Below are 23,036 nucleotides of genomic sequence, written 5' to 3'. Positions count from 1 at the left end.
CCGGATCTTAGTGCTACTGATGAGTGGTGGCATTGCACTGTTAAAGTGTTTATATATTACAGTGAATGTTTTTTAAGTGTGCCTACAGTATATAGTTATATGTTACAGTGAGCCTTTCTCTCTAAGGAAGGTTAGGAAAGGGTTACTGTGGAAGCTGCTGCGAAACACATTGGGTGATTGAGGAAGTGGCATTAAGTCAGGGGCTGACAACTCCAGTCCTCAAGAGTCACCAACAGGCCAAGTATTAGGGATATTCCTGCTTCAGCACAGGTGGCTCAGGGCGAAGACTGGGCCACCTGTGCTGAAGCAGGGATATACTGAAAAAATGGCTTTCTGGTGGCCCTTGAGGACTGGAGTTAGCCACAAGTGAACTAAGAGAACTGCGGGGCCCCTGTAAGAAGGAAAGCGAGCAAAATGTGTGGATTTATCTAGTCAGTATATTTTGGCACTACAAGTTTTTCTTTTTATTCACATATTTGTTGCATGGTATCGAATAAGGCTGCACTTGTGTGATACATTCAGAATTTGCACTTAAGTCCCAGAATTGTATTTCAAGAATTGTCACATTGAAAAATATATAATGACACAATTATCACACCTCGCTTTCCTTACGATCCTATCCTCCCTTCTTTTCCATCTTTTTGCTCCAACATGTTACCTCAATAACAATTTCTCCTCCGTCACCCTACCACAGCTCTTCATATATACACACACACATCTCCTCCTCACTTGGTAAGTTGTTCTGGCAAGTGCAGCTGCAACGGGCCACCGTGTGCATATGAGATGTAAAGTGTACGCCAGCAGGGATACCCATATGCTTCGTTAAACAGATTAGCTTAAGAAAGGTTCTAAAGGTGGAGAGGGCGGGTGCCAGTCGGATACTGAGGGGAAGGACATTCCAGAGGTGCGGGGCAGTCAGTGAGAAAGGTTTTATTAATACGAAATATGAAATAACTTTTCTAAACAAACAAAATCTCACAATATATACATATAATATTTATACTGAAACAATACAGATATAGCATAAAACCAGCTGAAAATGGATCTATTAGCAGAGAAACACAACTGTCAGATTAAAAAAGAAATTAGAGAGTGTGCTGTGCTTCAGTGCCAGGGTAACCTTTGTTTCAAAGAAGTAAAAACACATGGTGCATGGATTGCTGCTTTACGGCTGTGGGTCTCAAACTGTGATCCCTGGACTGCTGGCATCCCCCAAAGAGCTCCGCAGTGGTCCCAGAAAGCTGACATTCATATCTCCTGTTGTCAGTGGTTTCCCCAGCCCCAGTGATGGTCAGGCTGAGTTGTAGATCAGGGATATAGTGTGTGACAGAGCACAGCTAAAGTTATAGATCTGTAGAAATGAACAGAGTTAGGTGTAAGCACGGTGGTCCTCCAAATGATTGTTATTATTGAAGTGGTCCACAAATGAGGACAATTTCAGAACCCCTGCTATATGGTATTCATCTGCAGCATCTATGCTCGGAGGTTTACCATGCCACTATTGGTTAGTGAAGAAGTCTTTTCACATTTTCCCCTGAATTTACATAGTTCCCTACACTTTCAGTGTATAGTCCTCTGTACTTCTGTTTCATTTACGCTGAACTCTCTCATATAAAAATCTTTCATGTCCAGTTTCTGTATTGTCTAAGTAATGGAACCCAGGACATAGTTGCGAAAACATTGATCTCAACATAAATTCAAGGTCAAATGTATTTTATTACATGAATAAATGTCCCGATGTCCTTAGTTCTTTCAAAGCATATATGTTAAAGCAGGGAAGCGCAAACTTTTACTGCTGCGCCCCCCCTGTCTGGCCTGCTCCGGAGCTCGCGCCCCCTCCTACCTTGCAGCTGCGTCAAATGACGGTCCAGGGTCACGTGATGTCAGGTCATGTGACCCGTGCCGTCATTTGATGCCTGTGACGTCACATCACATGACTCCGCGGCATCATTTGACGCTTCATTGCCATGGACATGCGTCACAGCGTCTGAATCCCGGTAAGTTTTATTGTTGCAGAGGCCTCACGCGATCCCCCGGCATTTCATTTAAATGCCTTGGGGAAGAGCGCGGGACCTCTGCAACCGCCTTGCCGTCCCAGACAAATCTGCCCCCCTCCCGCCCCCAGTTTGCTCACCCCTGTGTTAAGGTACTGAAGTATTTCCTCATGAAGCTTTTGATGTAAACCCTGCACAATCTTAGTTGCTTGTGTAACGGTTCGACCCCTACCCAATCTCATATGGGCCCCTATGGTCTAGAAACTGCCCCCCGTTACATGTCAGTGTAGTGTGGTGCACCTGCTGGCTCACAGGACTCCTGAGTCTCCCGCTCGTTGGTAGTGGGGATTTCACCATGACAGGCGTATGAGGTAGTGCTGAGTTCTACTCACAGTTGGTACAGCGCCTCCATCCCTTCCAGATCCCCATGATAGCAGGGAGGAGTTTCTGGAAGAGAACTCCTGGGTGCATCTTCTTCCTGATTAACTCCAGTCACAGGCAAGAAGGGTCTTTGAATAAGGGGCATCTTTATTTGCATCAGGCATGGCAGACTGCCCATCATAGCGGCCGGTACTTAGCCGCACATCATATAGCTGCACATCATAAGGAAGTTCCCTCCTGACTCTGTAATAGAGCCAGGGATATTTCTGCCACCTCTCCCCAGTGTGGGGTCAGCTTGTCACTCTGCCACTTGAGCTGCACAGACTCACAGATCACTTGCACTGTCTGGATCTGATCTGACACACTTGAACTCCTAACTTTAGGAAGTGATGCGTATTATATAGCTTCCAGAAGGCCCACCCCTGTGTCACTAACAGTGGACACAGAGCATGCTGTCACTTCCTTTGCTACACCTTACACATCACAGGGGTTGAGGGCAAACCTCCATGATGACTTCTGGCAAACCTGCCCTCTTAACAGGGATTACTGCACAGAATGAGAGAGGTATGTGAACCCAAAATTACACAGGGCTACACTAGTTTAGATCTGGCCTCTGGAGCTAGACACAAGATTACAAAGCCCAGATTTAGTAATCGGTGCTACGCTTTTGCACAGCTTAAGGTCTATTTACATCAGGTCTTACCAATACCACTGACAAACCAGTAAGTACCGTACTTGGCTACATTTCTAAAGATTTCAATGGCAGAGCTAGTGATCATAGTCAACCCTAACAATAACCTAGCCTCAATTATTAGCATGTTAGCATACGGACATCCAAAATCTATTCCAAACTAGACGTAAATCCTGGTTAAGCCCATTGGTCAGAAAGCTTATCGCACAGCGGATGCTAATGCCACATATTGACTATGGGAATACAGTGCATGGTACAGCACCCCAAACTCACACAGTGCATGGTGCTACACCCCAAACTCACCTCAGCAAGCTTGCATTCTATACAACACAATATGACATTTTGTCTTATTTGGATATGTTAATTGGACTAAGTTGGCTATCCCTAGTGTGACCAGATTTTCAAAATGAAAAACCGGGACACATTTATAAAAAAATTTGTAAAACAAATTACATCACATGACGCACCCCGTTGCCATGACAACAAGACACTGACGTCAGGCGGTGACATGTTGCCATGACAATGTGGCATCACGTGATGCCTAGACGCCATAATGTGTCCCGTTGTCATGTCAACTTGAAGCAGCGTGACGTCATGGAGCGTCTCGTTGTTATGGCAATGAGCATTATGTGACGTCGCGCAGCCATGTTAACGGAATTTGGAGAGGAGGATACAGCCAAAGGCAAGATAAATATATAATAAATAGATCTAAAAAATGTTGTTATCTCCGGGTTAGCCTTCAATAGAAGGTGGCAACCCTGGCTGCAGTGTGTGTTTGTGTGTATAGATGTGGGGGCTGCAGTGTGTGTTTGTGCGTATAGAGGTGGGGGCTGCAGTGTGTGTTTGTGCGTATGGAGGTGGGGGCTGCAGTGTGTGTTTGTGTGTATAGAGGTGGGGGCTGCAGTGTAAGTTTGTGCGTATTGAGGTGTGGGCTGCAGTGTGTGTTTGTGCGTATAGAGGTGGGGGCTGCAGTGTGTGTTTGTGTGTATAGAGGTGGGGGCTTTGTTTGGGCCTTGTTGGCCCAAAAATGCCCAGTTCGGAGGGGATGATTACTACTTCAAAAATGTATTTATTTCCAATTCTTAACATAACACAAACTCTCGTCTTCCCCCCTTCACTCCCTTTCTCACTCTCTCAGCTCCCTCACCGTGTATGTGTGTATGTGTAATTAAAATAATTAACAAATTAAAATTAAATAAATAATTGACATAAATTAAAATTAAATAAAAACAAGTAGGCATTAATTAAAATTAAGACATTTAAAAAATTTGGCATTCCTGACCTTGTATGTATATTACACTTTGCAAAATAGGGTCTCTTGTTCTCCTTGTGGCAGTCAGTGACATCACTGCCATGGAGGGCTGCAGACAGCTTTCCCGGGGCCCAGAAACCACGATTCAGCGGACTTGCGAGAACCCCCCCTTCTCACACACCACCTCACTCTCACCCCACCTCACACTCCCCAGTCACCCTTTCCTTCCCCTCCCTCTCTCTTACACTCCCCAGATGTATTTTTCTCCCCTCCCCACTCAACCTCCCTCCCAATATACGTGCACCCACAGTGACACACACACACAGTGACACTCACACACAGTGACAAACACACAGCCACTTACCTACACACAGCCGCTCCTCATATCTCCTCCTCCTCATATCTACTCATACCTTCCCCTCCTCATATCTCCCCCTCCTCATATCTCCCCCTCCTCATCTCTTCCACTCCCCGCATCTCCCCCTCCTCATCCTCTTCCACTCCCCGCATCTCCCCCTCCTCATCTCTTCCACTCCCGCATCTCCCCCTCCTCATATCTCTCCCCTCCTCATCTCTTCCACACCCCGCATCTCCCCCTCCTCATTCTCTTCCATTCACCGCATCTCCCCCTCCTCATCTCTTCCACTCCCCGCATCTCCCCCTCCTCATCTCTTCCACTCCCCGCATCTCCCCCTCCTAATCTCTTCCACTCCCCGCATCTCCCCCTCCTCATTCTCTTCCACTCGCCGCATCTCCCCCTCCTCATCTCTTCCACTCCCCGCATCTCCCCCTCCTCATCTCTTCCACTCCCCGCATCTCCCCCTCCTCATCTCTTCCACTCCCCGCATCTCCCCCTCCTCATCTCTTCCACTCCCCGCATCTCCCCCTCTTCATCACTTCCACTCCCCGCATCTCCCCCTCCTCATATCTCTCCCCTCCCCTCCTCATCTCTTCCACTCCCCGCATCTCCCCCTCCTCATTCTCTTCCACTCCCCCTCCTCATATCTTTCCCCTCCTCATCTCTTCCACTCCCTGCATCTCCCCCTCCTCATAACATCCCTTCCCCTCCACATAACACCCCCTTCCCCTCCTCATACCTCCCCCCCTCTCTCCCATCTCTCTCCCTTCACCCCCCTCTCTATCCCTTCTCCACCTTCACCCCCCTCTATCTTCTCCCCCTCTCTTCTCCCTTCTCCCCCCTCTCTCCCCTCTCCCCTCTCCCTCCTCTCCCTACCCCTTCTCCCCCCACCACACCACTCCGTTTGCCCTACCCCACACCGGCCCGTTTTTTTACACCCACCAACCCCTGCAGCAGGCCGTTTATCACACCCACCCCCACCCCCCCACGAGCCCGTTTTTCACACCCACCCCCCCCCCCACCAGCCCATTTTTCACACACCCCCTACCAGCCCGTTCTTCACACACACACCCACCAGCCCGTTTTTCACACCCCTCCCCCCACCAGCCCGTTTTTCACACACCCCCCACCAGCCCGTTTTTCACACACCCCCCCCACCAGCCCGTTTTTCACACACACCCCCACCACCCCGTTTTTCACACACCCTGCCACCAGCCCGTTTTTCACACGCCCCCCCACCAGCCCGTTTTTCACACCCACCCCCTATCCACCCCTGCAGCAGCCCGTCTCACACACACACACACACCCCTCCTCTTAGCTCAGCACATCCTCCCCCGGTACTAAGCCGGGGCTCCAACCAATCCCCTGCTTCTACTCTAAAGCCCCGCCCCCTGCATCCTGCTATTGAAAAAGAAAAAAATACTCACGGCCTCCGCATCCTCCTCATGCTGCCCCCGCGCACCGCCGCCGACTCGCCCACAGGACCAGGGGCAAAACCCGGGACATTTCCGGGACAGACCGTCACCCTGGACAGCCCAGAAAAAATGGGACTGTCCCGGCAAAACCGGGACGACTGGTCACCCTAGCTATCCCTTATGTCCAGACATAAGATACATTTTTACTGTTTTACCTTCAAATACTTTCTGAGCAAGTTAGCCAGTCATGTGAGCAGGCTCCTCACCCCTACTATGCACAGCGACTCTGCACTTATCCCCTTAGATCAGCTTCCAGAAGCCTGCTCATGGTTCAAAGATTCAATAGAGAATCTGGTCTCACTTCCTACTCACCTGCTTAAGATCTTTCAAGTCTCCACCTGCTAAATAATTTAAAGCAGCAGTCCAAGCAGCCAGGGTTTTTTTTTGTTTGTTTTCCCCTTTAATATGCACATCAATACAATTCACACAATGATCAGTAATTAGCTAAGTTGCAGATCGATACGTTCTCCTGCGGTCGATCAGCGAAGATTTGGCTCGGGGTTCACTAAATGGCTGTCAGTGCAGCAGAAAAGGACCCAAGATGCAAAGTTCTGTGGGGAAGATCATGTGACCAGGCAGTCACTAGATACAAATCGTGACACGGGGCAGGGCTCAAAAAGGGGTGCGCCAGAGCCAGTTTCAGAAGAGGAAGGAGATGTGACTTTGGAAATGGTTGTTATAGAAACCAAAAATTCTTGGTACATTATAATACGTTAAAAATGTCATTCAGAGTTGTTTTTTGTTTTTTTTAAAGTATTTTCTCATAGTATAGAAATGATTTATCAAAAAAAAAACACGTGTGATATTGCTAGGTCTGCAGCTTTTAACATGTTTGCAACACACAATAATGTTTAACATATCATTCTGTTGCCAGGACATACTTGAAATGAGAGGTAACTCGCAATGTTTTTTTTCCTGGTACAAATATTTTATAAATAAATAAATGTGTAATCATACGTCCCTTATTTTCATTTACAGTCCCTGTAAGGCTAAGTCCGCACTAGCGCTGATCGGGCTTAGCGGGCGGCGCTTGCGGCGGGGACTTACATATATAGATATATGTAAGTCCCCGCTCACGCTGTGCGCGCAGCACTCATGCACACACGCTCAGCCGCTCAGCCGCGATCGACGCTTAGGTAAACAAAAAACCTATACTTACCTGCACGCTCAACTACCCGCAATGCCCCCCCCCCCTCCCCCACGCGCGCGTACAAGCAGGACACCCGGCGCTCATGCTTGGAGCGCTCTCCAAGCATGAGCGCGCTCAGCGCCAGTGGGGACTCAGCCTAAGAGACATTGAGCAGAGGTAAAACCTGGGGAAAGTATTTGGGGAAAATAAACCAGGGCTTTTATTCAGCCCGTAGCTTTAAGGAATACAGTTTAAGGAAGCACACGAATAAACAAACATCCTATCCCTGTGTAAGGGCTAACACACTTTTCCATCCCTCTCTGCAGGGCTGGGAGGATAGGCTCCTTGCCAACCTATGACCCCCAAATGGTACCTTTAAGCAGGGGGCCCTTTATGTCAGTCTCTGGGTTTGGGTTGGTGTCCATTGGGGGGCCACCCTCTAGCGGTTCCAGGGACCACTGTGCCCTGGAACAGGGGTCTAGTTCCTGGTGATCTTGCTGGCAGCACAGTCCGATGCTCAAGGCTCAAACTGGTTCTTCAAGGAAATTAACTCCACGACGATCAATCCTCAAAAAGAAACCAAGTGAGATATCAAGCCTGTCAGGCGCATCAGCTAGTGATTAGTCGCCAATATGCAGTATCCTTTTCAAGCAACGAGACCTCGGGGAGACGAAACCACCACAGAGATCAAGAATATGAACAACAAGCAAGATACGGAGAATAGCCCCATGCTCCTTCCATCTTTAAACCATTGGATGCAAAAAAAGTACAGGGACCAGTCGCTCACAGAGGAGAAGGCGTAGTGTCCAAATGGAAAAATGACTCCTAAATCAAACCGATAACATTATCAATATTTCTGGGGTACATTTGACTCATGGATAGTTGTCACTTCTAAATAAGGCCTTGAATTTTGCTCAGTATGAGAACTTTAAATTGTTTGAAACCATCATAGACTTGAAACATTTGTGAGAAAATTAGTGTTAAAAAAAAGTTTTTCAACAAAGAAGGGGTGGGTGGTGGTATGGTGGAGCTGGGGGTTCATGTCCTGTGGCTGATCGGGCAGTTCCCATTTGTAGGGGGCCGCCCGATCCGCCACTAAGGGACATCCAGGATGTGTAGTTAGGCACAGTTATAAAATAGCGGCATACATTTCGCAGGCACTTCTAACATTGGATCCCACCAAATTAACACAACATTCCCCACCGCAGATGTAGATACATTAATACCCAGGTTATCCGTGGTACATTTAGGGATAACAAACATCACTGGGAACGATGGTTGGGGTGACAAGAGCCTGTACCTCCCACTTAACCCTAAGGACTCATGGCGGGCCACCAGGGTAGTAGTAAGGGTAGTACGGGGTTGGGCCAGCACAACAATGTCTCTCCCTGCAGCAGAAATCGTCACCTCAATCACAGGGGCAATCAGAGTGTCCTGGCATGCAACCTCGCGGGTAGCAGCATGAGAATGTCCCGGTCTCCTAATTACCTTCTTGCACACTCGGCCGATTACCAAAAGCAATGCCGCCACATCCTCCTCCCTCAGCGAAGGATGGGACGTCAGATCCTCAGAAGCAGCATGCACCGCGGCTAGTTCTTGGGCATCCTTGAGTTGCATGTAACGCAGCAGAAATGGATTAACCTCAACGCCGCTCACCATCAAAGTCAGGATCTTCACCAGAACTGGAGTGGATGTGTCGGCCTTGGATGCACGAACGATAGACAGGACCTCGGGAGCAGAAGCAGGGGAAGTACCGGCTGGTACTTCTGTAGCTGATGCACCCACGTTGCATCCCCGTTCCGGAAGCAGGTACCGCAGACTCACTGCAGACATCCTCTGCAGCCGCAGATTCCTCTCGGATGGGCCTGGTTATCAGGGAAGCTGTAGATAACGCTCACCGGGACTTCTCCATACCATGGCTAGCACCCTGGATATAGCGACCTTGTTCCAGCTCCATGAGGGAGAAGGAGATAGACTCGGCACCCTCTACACCAAGCAGCAGGGAAACAGGTGAGTCCAGCATTGGTTTACAGGGTGGAGTATTACTCACACTCCGTGTAGAAGGAAGACTCTCTCTTCAGATAGTAGTCCCACTTGACTCTGCTCCTGAGTCAGAACTCATAGAGTAAAACTCTCTGCTAAGGTTTTGGCAGTAGTCAGGAGTATACACAGTCCTGAGCTGCTCAGTCACCATGTGTCTGTTGGGTGTGATAGCTGCATCCGGCTACACCCCACATCTAAAGCTCTCTCCTGCCTTAAACATTTCTCACTTTCTGCCCCGCACCTCTGGAATGCCCAACCCCTCAATACCCGACTAGCACCCTCTCTATCCACATTTAAGACCCACCTTAAGACACATCTGCTTAAAGAAGCATATGAATAGCACTGGATAATCCTGGACACATGATACATAAAGCTTGGCCCCCTGCAGACGCACTTACTAGAATTCCCTTCTGCTGTCTCTGTACATTCTCCCTACCTACCAATTAGATTGTAAGCTCCTCGGAGCAGAGACTCCTCTTCCTTAATGTTACTTTTATGTCTGAAGCACTTATTCCCATGACCTGTTATTTATATTATTTGTTATTTATATGATATGTATTACTACTGTGAAGCGCTATGTACATTTATGGCGCTATATAAATAAAGACATACAATACAATACAATACAATGATGGTAGTTAAATCAGTGTCTCCTCCCCCTGGTGGATCCAGGAGTCCCAGACATTGCAGAAAGGGCACGGCTATGGCTTTCGCGACAAGCCACACGTTTTGGAAAATTAGAGCTTGCATCCTGCAAACTCTGCACGCGGTTATCCCGATTTTGTTGGGGACTGCTCCCAGACCCCAGGATCCCCCTTTGTTGATCCAATTTTAAGTTGTGTATGCTGGCAGCTCCTTTTTGGGGGTTCTGGCCCCGGGCCAGACTTCCACACCTGGAAGCTCCAGATGCACTATTAGGACAGTAGTTGAGGTCATGCTGGAGACCCCAATCTTGGAGCTCTAGTACTTCAGTGGCATCCCTGGATGCGTTCCGCGTGCCCTTGACTGATACCATGTTTTTCACGCACATCTCAGCCCTGGAACATTCAATAAAGGGGAGTACACGCTGGCGTTCCCTTCTTGGGGGTTCTGGCCCCAGGCCAAACATCCACACCTGGCCAAACTCCACCTGCACTCGGCTGATACTATGTTTTTAACGCACATCTCAGCCCCGGAAAAATTGCAATAAATAGCGGGGTACACATGATAACCCCAATCTTGGAGCTCTAGTCCATCAGAGACATCCCTGGGCGATTACCACATGCACCCGTCTGATACCATGGTTTTCAAGCACATCTCAGACCAATGCAGAGGGACATGGCCCTGATACAGTGGTTTTCAGGCACTTCTCAGATATAGTGGGTGTCCCAGTCTTTTAAATGGCTCTGATACAGTGGTTTGCAGGCACCTCTCAGTACAGCAGCATAATTCATATGCCTCCCAATTTTTCAAAGGTTCTGATACAGTAAGTGCCCCCAATGACTTCTCAGTTTAGCAGCGGTGAGTTTGCACTCGTGAGCTGGATACTACCCCTGCAGCGCTTCAGAGAGCACCTCTGCTTGCAAACAGTTGGGAATATAGTGGCTTGGATAGTGACTGGCCCTTCACTTCTCCTTCAGCATATACCCAATTCCTCATTTCTTTAATGCCTGTCCCTAATTGTCCATCTCAGCAGCACCTCCAAATGTAACACCCCCCCCCTCCACACACACACAAACACACAAGGGAGATCTGTGGTTAATTGTGATGTTATGGTGTTATTGGTGCTGTAGTACTCACCTGTTGATTCCCAGGAGGACTGAGTCCCCGCGATGGTATGGGGAGTAGTACAACAGGACAGGTTTTCAGGATGGTGACGTGCCTCCATCCTGCAGGGCTCTGCCAGGGGCAGAGATTCATCCCCACAGGAAGCTTTGTAGTAAGATAGTCACAGACCAGGAACAGTACAATAGAATTTATTGATGGACCAGCTCACACTCCATATTCCTCTCATGCAAGAGAGGATGCATTTCCCTTGACTAGGCCCCCAGGAGCTTTAGGTCCCAGGGTTAGTTCTTACCCCCTCACCCCCAGATGGGGCAAGGTAGAACCATGCCTACTTCCTAAGGGGCAGGCTACACTGGAACAATCCTACTAAATTTGGAAGGGAGCATCTTTTATACCAGGCAACAAAATATCATCCCAGTGGGGAGACTCGCATGCTGGCCCATGTGAGAGGAGTTTAACCCCAACACTGCCTGCTCCTTACCAGGGCTGATAATGTTAGAGCCAGGAAAACTATATAGCATAGGGCACTTGGCTACACACCTATGATACAAGGATCATTAGTGAGGAACACAGGGAGTGGTAGTTCCGCTCTGGAGTCCTATTTATTGTTTCAAAGCTCAGTAAGAACTTTGACAAAGCGCACACGTGATAAACACGTCAGTGTTTCCTCTACCAGTTCATCTCAAATTTTATCATATTGCCATTGGCCAATAAATATGTTTTCTTAAAATTTTCGGAGCAATCCAGCCTCATCGCTTTTTCTGCAGTGCACCGCTTACCTTTTCCCATGGGATTCCACTTCCTGTGCTCAAGACCACTTATTCCTGGGAATCTCTTCTGGCAACACAGTCCCTCTATGCACAAGAGATCTCGTGCAGTTCAAGCAGGAGGCTTTTCTACCTGTCTGACGAGCCAAGTGGAGCCTGTAGCTGCAATTAACCAGCTCTCTGCTGGATTCCTCAGACCAATACAGGCTTTCTATTGAAGCCCTATATACAGAGGTTCTGCCCTGTCGCAGTTCCCTTATTAAGAAAACATGACAGTAAATACAAATGTTTTGCACTCCTAAGACTAACATTAGCGTTGATTTTATATCACATGCAATAACTGCATCCCCCTTCTGCACTAGTATTGACCAAGTACCCGAGAACATATGGGATATACAGTGCACATAGGCCCTTACAGCAGGTTGTAGCGTGATAGTATTATGGACCATAGCAGCATCACCGCTGAATATATAACCTGTGGTACCTACAGTACAAGTCATACCTGCATGTGCTTCCCAAGCCGACTCATAATAGCGTGATTCTATGAGACATTATGGGGGCAAGAGCTGCGTTACATATATTTATGTAATCATATACGGAAATCTGGTGACAAATTTTTGTTGTGGAATCATGTGCATCATAGCGTATATTCACTACAGTGATGGCTATTAGTGTCCAATTAAATTATCAATAATAAGTGTAACGGTTTTACGGGCCCCCACCCAATCTCACATTGGCCCCTGTGGTCTACTGGCCCCATTACATGTCTGTGTCGTGTGTGGTGCACCTGCTGGCTACAGGACTCCTGAGTCTCCCGCATGATGTTGGTGGGGATATCAGCATGACAGGCATCTGAGGTAGTGTGATTGGAGTCCTACTCACATCTGATGCAGCGCCTCCACCTCATCAGGATCTCTGCTACTGCAGGGAGAAGTGTCTGATGAGGACCTCCTTCGTGGTGCCTCCTTCTGGGTAATGACCACTCACACACAGCAAGGAGTTGGTGAAACTGGGCATCTTTATTAGCACCTGCAGGCAGACTGCCCCTCACAGCGGTCGTCCTAGCCGCTCATCTCCATTTGCTGCATCCCTCTCAGAAGGTCCTTCTCTCTCATAAGAGTGGGATCACCTCTCCCCTAAGGGAGATCACCCCCCTGTGTCAGATCCCTGAACATAGTGTAGGGTATGCTACCAGCTGAATCTGACAGCCTAACTGCTGCAGACACTCCTTTAACCTTGCACTCTGAAGAACTACTGAACAACTAACTTTAGGCAGTGCTGTGTCTTATATAGACTTAGAAAATAGCCACACCTCTTGTGTCACTAATAGTGGACATAGAGCATGTTACCACTCCCCTTGTGTACATATGACACCTCGCCAGGGTGTGAGGGCAAACCTCCATGATTGATGCTGGCAATCCTGCATACTTACCAGGTTTACTGCCAGCATGAGAAAGAACTGAATACCATTTTTATACATGGCTACATAAGCACTTAATGATCAAGAGTGGCAATTGCTAATATACTATATGGTACTGTATGTACGAATACACTGCTTGTGGTACTACCTGCAGTAAAAAGGTTTAGATTTACAACTGGAAAATGCAAGCAAATGTCTTCTAACAAAGCGAGTAATTCATTGCTATATGTTAATTAGGGAGGGTGGGTTTTAGCTACATTTCCAGTGTGAGCACACACGCCAGTGCTCACAAAATGAGAACATATTCATTTGTTACAGTCTTGGCAGGAGGACCACAGTGTCTGCACAAACGTAATTTCAAGCTCCGATGAAGGTTACATGCAATATTCATAAAGTATTTATTTAATTTCTCAGCCAGGGACCCACAGAGCCATGTAGATTGGAAGCAAACATGAATATATGACAGTGTAAGATGTCCTAACCCAATGCTCTGCAAATAAGGTTTGGAAACAGGCGACACTTGCAGCTCTGTAGATATTTAAAGGCTAAAGTTGCTGCCTTTTGTTCTCTTAGGCTGGGGCCATAGAAGGGGAAGCAGGGCTGGACCGCGCTGACGCTGAGGCTCGCCTGCTGAAATCTGCGCGATTTCATGCCCATGCAGGCGAACCAGCGGGCGTGATCGGAGGCGGGGGGAGACTGAGGGAGGCGGGGCAGTGACGTCGCTGGGCCAATCGCCAATGACGCACCGACATCAACGCCACGGCGCCGACGTCACGGCGCCATGACGTTGATGCTGCTCCGTGCTGATTGGATGTTTTCAGCCGACAGCGCTCTGAAAAACAGCTTGGCTGTCGGCTGAAAAATCCAGCGCCTCAACACGCCTGCGGACGCTAGCGTGAGCCCCCTCTCAAGGCATCCTCATTGAGGATGCAGGGGCTCAGCGCGGAGCGTCCGCACGACTCAGCGCGGCCTGTCCTTCTATGGACTCGGCCTTAGGCTACGGCCCCAGTGTCGGCGCTACACGCGTGTCTGCCAGCACGTGCAGCTCTGTTCCCCGGTCTGTGCAGAGCTGCAGCGGGAAAGACGGGGGAGGGGGCGTGGCGGGGGGGGCGGCCATGATGTCACCCGGCAGGTTCGCCCTCATTGGCTGAACCGTCAGGGGGGGTGGCCAGCGCTCCGTTGTCAGTTGGGAAGACAGTTTTACTGTCTTCAGAAAAATCGGCTTTGGGGGATGAATCTCACCACTCTGCTGCTGCCAGATCTCTGTTTGGCGCCAAAAAACTTTTAGGTTACGGATCCTCACATGGTCAGGTAGTCCCACTCTCTCACCCGTAGCGGGTCCGGCCCCATTGAGGGGCGATTCTTGTCCCTGCAGTGTACGCCATGAAGCACGCTGCAGCAGGCAGCGGGGACATAGCCTTAACGTGTTTTGCTACCTTCTTCAAGCTCTCTGCTCCTGCCACATTATCCCCCCACTAACTGGTTGTTCCTCAATGCGACCACACCGGTTCCTCTTTTACTTTCTCTTCCCCTGGAGACTCCTCTTCACTTGGTCCTGTCCTATCCTTGAGCAATAGGACTATTACATTTCCACTTTCAAGTTATCTTTTCTATAGTAAGGTGTCTAAAATGGTACTTCATATTTAAGGTGTAATCTTACTACAGATATTTACATAGGGGCAGAATTATACGTTACTACCTTGCTTGAGAATATCCTGGTAATATTTGCAGCTGCTGCCTGACATTGAGAACACATTCTAAGATTGATATCGACAGTACAAGAAGTACTAAATCCTTTGTTCAGTGACCTGCATAGTGTATCTACTCAAATGCATGACCGTGCATTAGCTATATTAAACATCAGCTGTCATTTACCTGTCCACATTTCCAATGTATCCAGGCCATACTGCAGAGGAAGCATCTTTTCTACATAGGTTAGCAACATAAGCAAATATGAACAATCTATTCTGAATAATTGGATGAGTGGGCGAGTGGGGTGAAGACTTCAACTAGACGTTCAGATCTATTTGGCTGTGTCCGTCTGTTTTTTTTTTTTGTGTTTTCGCGCTCTTCACGGGCCAAACGCCCATACGGATTCTGATGACATTTTGAGGGTACCTTTCTGCCATCCTACTGTAACTGAAATCTGCCAGAAGTTTCAACCAAATCGGTGCAGCCCCCGTCTTGGAATTAGTTCTTAGTTTTTTGTGATAAAAATAAATGGTGCATCTATTAGACCAGGATTCTTGCTTCGAAACATTAGATGTGTTATTTTGCAACGTGTATTACATTTTCAGATCATTTGCTTTAACCGTTTCAGACATTAAATATTTCAACGGTAACAAACAACACTGTGCATTCTAATAGTTACATCACCTAGATCTACATACACGCTCAGACTCCATGAGTGATTTTGGGGCCATGTATATACTTATACATTTTCCACTTCGGCCATTTTAATTCCCCCTTATTTTTAATTATTGTTACTGTGACAGGGCCTTAACCCCTGTCTAAAAGGGTTTCAATAGAAAGTCTGTATTGGTCTTATGAGTCCAGCAGGGAGCTGGTTAATTGCAGCTAGAGACAATTAGAAAGTCTCCACCTGGCTCATCAGAGAGGTAGCAAAGCCTCCTGCTTGGACTGCAGGGATCGCTCTAGCACATGGGAGGTATTTGCTGACAGAGAGGGATCCCAGGGAACCAGCCCCTCTATTCTGGACACAGCGGTCACTGGAACCCGCCAGAGGGTGTATCCCACGGACACCAACCCAGACCAGGACTGGGGGAAAGAACCCCTGGTAACAGGTTCCTCTTTGGACTTTGGGTCAGTGGCTGGTAAGAGGCCTATCCTCCCAGCCCTGCAGATAGGGACTGGGAAGTGTGAGTCAGCCCTTACAGTGGGATAGGCTGTTTGTTCAATTATATGCTGCCTTAAAGCTGTATTGTTTGAAGATATGGGTTAAGTAAAAGCCAAAATTTATTTTCCACAATATATGTGTAGCGGGCTACCTTGCAGCTTGGTCTTCTCTTGTGAAGACAGTAACTCTGCTTCAGCGGTAATGGCTTCTGTACCTTTTTTCCATCAATGTACTGTACATTCAGAGCTTGACATTTGCTGAAATTGGACATCCACAAGTTGTGTCAGCTATCATCAATGCAAGCGGCTCCTTTACTCTGTCAGCAACTGGGAAACTTGTAGATGAGATGACCTCCATTATCTGGTTCATTATTATCTTCTCTTGGCCATTCAACATACTAAACGCAGAGGTAGCAGATTCTACATCCACATTTGTAGAACATTCTACCTTTTCTGTCTTATCCGAAAAGGCTTCTTCTGGTTTTGATTTTTCTTCAGTGGGAGCCAGAACCTCCTCATCAATAGATGCCTGAGATCAGGGGTGCATAAACTTTTGTCTGCGCCCCCCTGCCTGCTCTCTCCCTTCTGCTCGCCTCCTCCCCCCGCCCCCCTTACCATGTCTCCGGCGTTTCTGACTTCACATTGCCATGGCAACGCAACGTCATGTGACCCTGCAGCGTCATGTGACACTGCATTGCCATGGCGATGCAACCCCATGTGGCATCGCACTGTGGTAGTGCCTGAGACAATGGTACTGGGCACACACACTCACTGTTAACAGCTTCTGCATCTTTTTTTTTAATATCAAATTTTTTATTGGGTTTTTTACCAAAGGAGTATATCCCAATACCAGGGGCATTCTTGGGGAAGAGGTACATATGAGTCTCAGAAAATGGTTTAACAGTAAATCTCAAACATGAATACCTTTCGGCGTATGGAAGTGAATCGCGACTGGCATTTGCCCGGCAAAACCTCACATGGGTTTTCCGTCAGGCTAGAGCTTGGCCCCTGCCCCTGGAAGAGGCTATATTAATGTATTTACAGTCTGTCGTATTTCCCTTGGAGGAAACCAAGAAAAAGAGAGAGAAAGAAGGGAAGGATGAAAGAGAGAAGAAGAGGGGAGGGGAGCTGGGGCATGACATAGGGACTGGGAAGGGGAGAGGGGGTGGCCTCCTCCCCCCCCCCCCGTCGGGGACCCCCCCGAAGCCGGGGCGAGGCCGCACACGACCATGACCGGACCAGACCCAGGAAACCGAAGGCAAGGCCCAAAGGACTTCCCCCCGGTCATCCGCGAGCGGCTCATCCATAGGGCCAAAGATCCCAGACCCTCTTAAACTGTTCGGTCCTTTGGTTCAAGAGAACCGTTAAGTACTCCATGAGTTTCACCTCATTCACTCGTCCAAAAAACATTTGTTTTGTCGGGAGGTTAATTTTCTTCCAGCAAGCTGTAAGCGAGCAGCGCGCTGCTGTGAGTACGTGCGCAATCAGGCCTCATACGTCTCTCCCCTGTCTCTTGGAGCGATACTTTGGTCCGAAGGGGGAGGGGAGATATTATCGGGCAGGACAGGACTGGGGGCCATGAGGTGCACGTGGAAAATTTGGGCAAAAACAAAAGACAGGCACGGACAGGCATCCTCCCCTTCCATTCTCACTCCCATTTTTGGGAACCCGGAGTTCACCCCGGGATGCGACCCTAAAGATTTTGCGCAGTTCCGGAGGGCTAACATACGAAAAGCATCAGACCTACTGAACGAAGGGTCGGTGATGGCACTTGCGGAGCTGCAGGAGAAGCACCAACAAGTGAGATTCCCTCTGTATGGGTTCTTCCAGATCAGACATTTCCTTCAAACAGTATCTAAAAAGTCTAAGTTCAATGGCCCAACGCCCTTTGAAAGGGTTTGTGGAGTCCAGCTGTACCAGAGGGGTCTGATCTCGGAGATCTACTTGGAGCTAGCACGGTCCAAGATACCAGCCAACCATAACTATATGATAAAATGGGCTGAGGACCTCAATTTGGAAATAGATATAGATGACTGGGAGGACATCTGGGAGGCAGCAGCTAAAACCTCAATCTGCACAACCATCAAGGAAAACACCTACAAAATCCTATTCCAGTGGTACCTATCCCCGAGTAGGCTGAGCCATATTTTCCTGGGCCTCCCCAACCACTGCTGGAGGGGTTGTGGTCAAGGTGGAGACCTGGTCCATATACTGTGGACGTACTCCAGGGTCCAGACATTCTGGTGCATGGTCCGAGGCCTGATAGAGGAAATTTCCGAGGAGGAGATCCGCCTGGATCCGCTGACGTTCCTCCTGGCAAAACCTACGGAAGTAGCCTCTGCCCCTCATAAAAAAGCTTCCGCCTCTTTATTATGCTCACAACGCGTCGCTTGCTGTTGCAGCTGCGGAAGACAATATTCCTCATGCTGCTCTTGTAGCCACTGTTTATATTTGAGAACATGGGGACATGATTCTTCTGTGTAACCGGGTTCAAGGCAGGCCCAGTATACCAAATCCTCAGATCATCACCTGGTCTCATTATAGATGGCGTGACTCCAAACTCCTGGTCACCGACACCAGGATTACGGGGTCCAGCGCTCTGGACATATGTTGCTTATGCGGTTTTAATTTGCAGGTATTGCTCTTTTCCCGGGGCCACATATGAGTCATCCTCATCATAAGGCCTAAAAGGACATTTTCACATGGTTAATTGCATTGTAAAGCAAACATTTCCTGTTGGCCATTTTGAAAACCGTTTTTTTGTTTGTTTGTTTGTTTGTTTGTTTTTTCACACCCGGCGCGGCAGACTTTACTCCCAGACCTTGCTAGTCGCATTTGCCTTAACCAGCACAGCGATCTACCTGGCTTTGTGGCCTTTATACTTTTTCTTCTACTAACCCCCAGAGGCATAGAATCCCACCACCTATAGCGGCATGGCCTCACGTTAGGGTCAGTAAGAGCCCACACAATAAATTTAAGGCTTTAACAACCCCTTTGGTGGATTATTTCTCCACGACAAAGTATTGAACACACTGTCCCTTTAAGGCAAAAAAAACTACAAAAGAAAACCCTACTCCACGGTTGGGAGTCTAACTATACAGACATGTCCCTAGCTAACCAACTGGGTAGCTAAACTAATTCCAGTTTTAAACAATATACACAAATATCTGTAATAAAAAAAATAAAGTCCTTATCTGGGTTATCTCCTGGACTATCCCAAGAGAGTCCAGGAAATCACTCTGGATACTGTGACTCCTTGTAGAAAGGACAGGTCTGCTCCCTCAGCAGTGTGTGGAGGTTTCTGGTTGTGGGTCCCAGGCGGGACCAGCTCTGGTATCTTGCCGACAACCTTAAACACCCTTTGCAATCAGCAGCATCCCAGGTGAAAAGGGAACAGACGGTGAGGAAGATACTGACACATCTGACACCTGAGACCCTGACGATCTCCTAAAGGAGTGGTATGACCCTCCACTTCCAGGTCTCTAGATACATCTGGACACTGGAATGTCTCCCTCAGACTCCTCAGAACTCCAACTCACCCAATATCCCACATTTGTTTCATCAGGGAACTTTGTTAACACAAACGGCGTAACAGTAGGGTCTATATACTTTACCCTCTGTGAACTACAGGATGAGGATGAGGCAGTCATAGGGGCAGAATGGGCCTAAGCAAAGTCCTTACTGTCCAGCACAGGGGTAGTGGAAGATAGGGCATTAACCACTAGGGGCTGTGACTGGGGCTTTAGCAAGTCCATAAGCTGTTCTCTGGAAAGGGGCTTCCCTTTTCCTTTAACTGGGGACTTCAACTTGGATTCAGCAACACGATGGCCTCTTCCCATTTCTGCAGGGGGCGGTGTCGGTACTGGGACATGCTGCTCCTCTCTTGGGGAAGTACTGTAGCCTTCACCAGGCAGGTGACATCATGCGGGCACATGCCCACACTCACCACAGCTGGAACCAGCGGTGGTGTGACTGGCTCCACGGGCGCCATCTTGTGACGTCATCCACGAGCGACAATCTCGCGAGACCACCGGGGCAACTCAAGCCCGGCGCCAGTGATGACATCACTTCCAGTAAGAGCTGCGCAACGGACGAGGCCGCACCCGGCGCCTCATTCAGGTAGGCCGCAACCAGATACATAGGACCTGCGAGTCTCCCTTCACGGCGTATACAGCTGGTAATAAGATTGGCCGTACATTACGATTGCATATTCGCTAGTCCTCTACTTAAAAAGAAGACACCGCGTCTGTTTTGCACCAGTCTTGTACTACTGCACCTGTACAAATAGAACCTATGAATATTAATTATATTACTAGTTATAATTGGGTTGATGTCCTGATTAAGTCCGCGCTTATAGTACCGGAGACGTGACGTTGTGTCAAAACAAATGTATTTAATCTGTCGCGTACGCTTATAGTAGGAGCGACGGCGCAACAAAGCGATGGCGCAACGGAGTGACGGCTTGGTTGCGATCGCTGGAAGTCAATGAAAATTGATTTTTCAGCGACTGCGGCGTGACATCAGCGGCCACATGAGCGGTTCAGCCAATGAGGGCGAAGTGCTCATGGCCATTCCCCCCGCTCACCTTCTTTTGTCTCTAACACTTAGGGTTGCCAGGTTGCTTCTCCAAAAATACTGGACACAATGGTGAAAGATGTGATGCTCTCGACACACACACACCTCTCCGCTCCATGTTGTTTCCTCCTCTCTTTGGCACCAGGCTCCTGACACCTTCTCCTGATTAGCTGCATTACCCATCAGCAGCCTATCAGGATGGAGGAAGCTGCTCAGCCCCCTAGCAGCAGCCCTGCTCTCTCCCTGTTCAGGGAAATCCCGTTGCCCCCAAGCCAGTCAGGTCACTATATCCAGAGAGATAATACCGGTATAAACATACACGCCCAGAGAGGTAATACCGGTATACACATACACGCCCAGAGAGGTAATACCGGTATACACATACATGCCCAGAGAGATAATACCGGTATAAACATACACGCCCAGAGAGGTAATACCGGTATACACATACACGCCCAGAGAGGTAATACCGGTATAAACATACACGCCCAGAGAGGTAATACCGGTATACACACACACACCCAGAGAGGTAATACCGGTATACACATACACGCCCAGAGAGGTAATACCGGTATACACACACACGCCCAGAGAGGTAATACCGGTATAAACATACACGCCCAGAGAGGTAATACCGGTATACACATACACGCCCAGAGAGGTAATACCGGTATACACATACACGCTCAGAGAGGTAATACCGGTATACACATACACGCTCAGAGAGGTAATACCGGTATACACACACACGCCCAGAGAGGTAATACCGGTATAAACATACACGCCCAGAGAGGTAATACCGGTATAAACATACACGCCCAGAGAGGTAATACCAGTATACATGCGCAGAGAGGTAATACCGGTATACACACACGTCCAGCTTTACCTCTAATATTTTACTGGACAGAGTGTCCGAATACAGGACAGTCCGGTTCAATACTGGACACCTGGCAACCCTACTAACACTATAAGAAAAAATCGCTGCTGCTACGGCGACAGATTACATCACGCCGTCGCCGTAGTAAGGACTATAAGCGCGGCCTAAGTCACAGGGCTCTGCACGTAACTTTCCAAGCGGCTGAATGAACAAATGTACAAAGTACATTTGCCAGAGGTGCCCAGTAACATCATTTTATATGTATCTAAAAGACTTGCCATTCAACCTTCTGGAAGCCTTCATAACATCTGTACCATATCTCTTAATCCCCTTAGATTTATGGGGAGTTTCACTGTGTATTGTATTGTATGTCTTTATTTATATAGCGCCATTAATGTACATAGCGCTTCACAGTAGTAATACTTGTGGTAATCAAATAAATAACAGATAATATAAATAACAGATCATGGGAATAAGTGCTTCAGACATAAAAGTAACATTAAGGAAGAGGAGTCCCTGCCCCGAGGAGCTTACAGTCTAATTGTTAGGTGGGGAGAACGTACAGAAACAGTAGGAGGGAGTTCTGGTAAGTGCGTCTGCAGGGGACCAGGCTATATGTATCATGTGTTCAGAATGTTCACAGTGCTATTCGTATGCTTCTTTAAGCAAGTGTGTCTTAAGGTGGGTCTTAAAGGTGGATACAGAGGGTGCTACTCGGGTACTGAGGGGAAGGACATTCCAGAGGTGTGGGGCAGTCAGTGAAAAACGTTTAAGGCGGGAGAGGGCTTTAGATACAAAGGGGGTAGAAAGAAGACATCCTTGAGCAGAACGCAAGAGTCGGGATGGTGCATAGCGAGAAATTAGGGCTGAGATGTAAGGAGGGTCAGAAGAGTGTAGAGCTTTAAAAGTAAGGAGAAGAATGGAGTGTGAGATGCGGGATTTGATCGGAAGCCAGGAGAGGGAATTCATGAGGGGAGATGCTGAGACAGATCTAGGAAAGAGTAGAGTGATTCTGGCAGCAGCATTTAGGATAGATTGTAGGGGAGACAGGTGAGAGGCAAGAAGGCCGGACAGCAGGAGGTTACAGTAATCAAGACGGGAGAGAATGAGGGCCTGAGTCAGAGTTTTAGCAGTCGAGCAACAGAGGAAAGGGCGTATCTTTGTTATATTTCGGAGGAAAAAGCGACAAGTTTTAGAAATGTTTTGAATGTGAGGGGAGAATGTGAGAGAGGAGTCGAGTGTGACCCCTAGGCAGCGTGCTTGGGCTACTGGGTGAATGATCGTACTTCCAACAGTAATGTGGAAGGAGGTAGTAGGGCCAGGTTTGGGAGGAAGTATGAGGAGCTCTGTTTTAGCCATGTTGAGTTTAAGGCAGCGGAGGGCCATCCAGGATGATATAGCAGAGAGACATTCAGAAACTTTGGTTTGTACAGCAGATGTAAGGTCGGGTG

General features: G+C 48.2%; 1 long non-coding RNA gene across 1 annotated transcript in view; it reads right to left on the bottom strand.

Annotated features, from left to right (window-relative positions):
• Positions 1 to 984: 984 nt before the first annotated feature.
• Positions 985 to 23,036, bottom strand: part of LOC142490867 (uncharacterized) — a 75,239-nt gene continuing 53,187 nt past the window's right edge. Inside the window, exon 3 of the long non-coding RNA XR_012800118.1 lies at positions 985 to 1,351. This is a non-coding gene — a long non-coding RNA (uncharacterized LOC142490867). The remainder of the gene's footprint in view (positions 1,352 to 23,036) is intronic.

This window comes from Ascaphus truei, chromosome 3, assembly GCF_040206685.1.
Source record: "Ascaphus truei isolate aAscTru1 chromosome 3, aAscTru1.hap1, whole genome shotgun sequence".
NCBI classification, from domain to species: domain Eukaryota; kingdom Metazoa; phylum Chordata; class Amphibia; order Anura; family Ascaphidae; genus Ascaphus; species Ascaphus truei.
The sequence above is the reverse complement of the archived record's forward strand: the minus strand, read 5'-3'. Positions and strand labels throughout refer to the sequence as shown.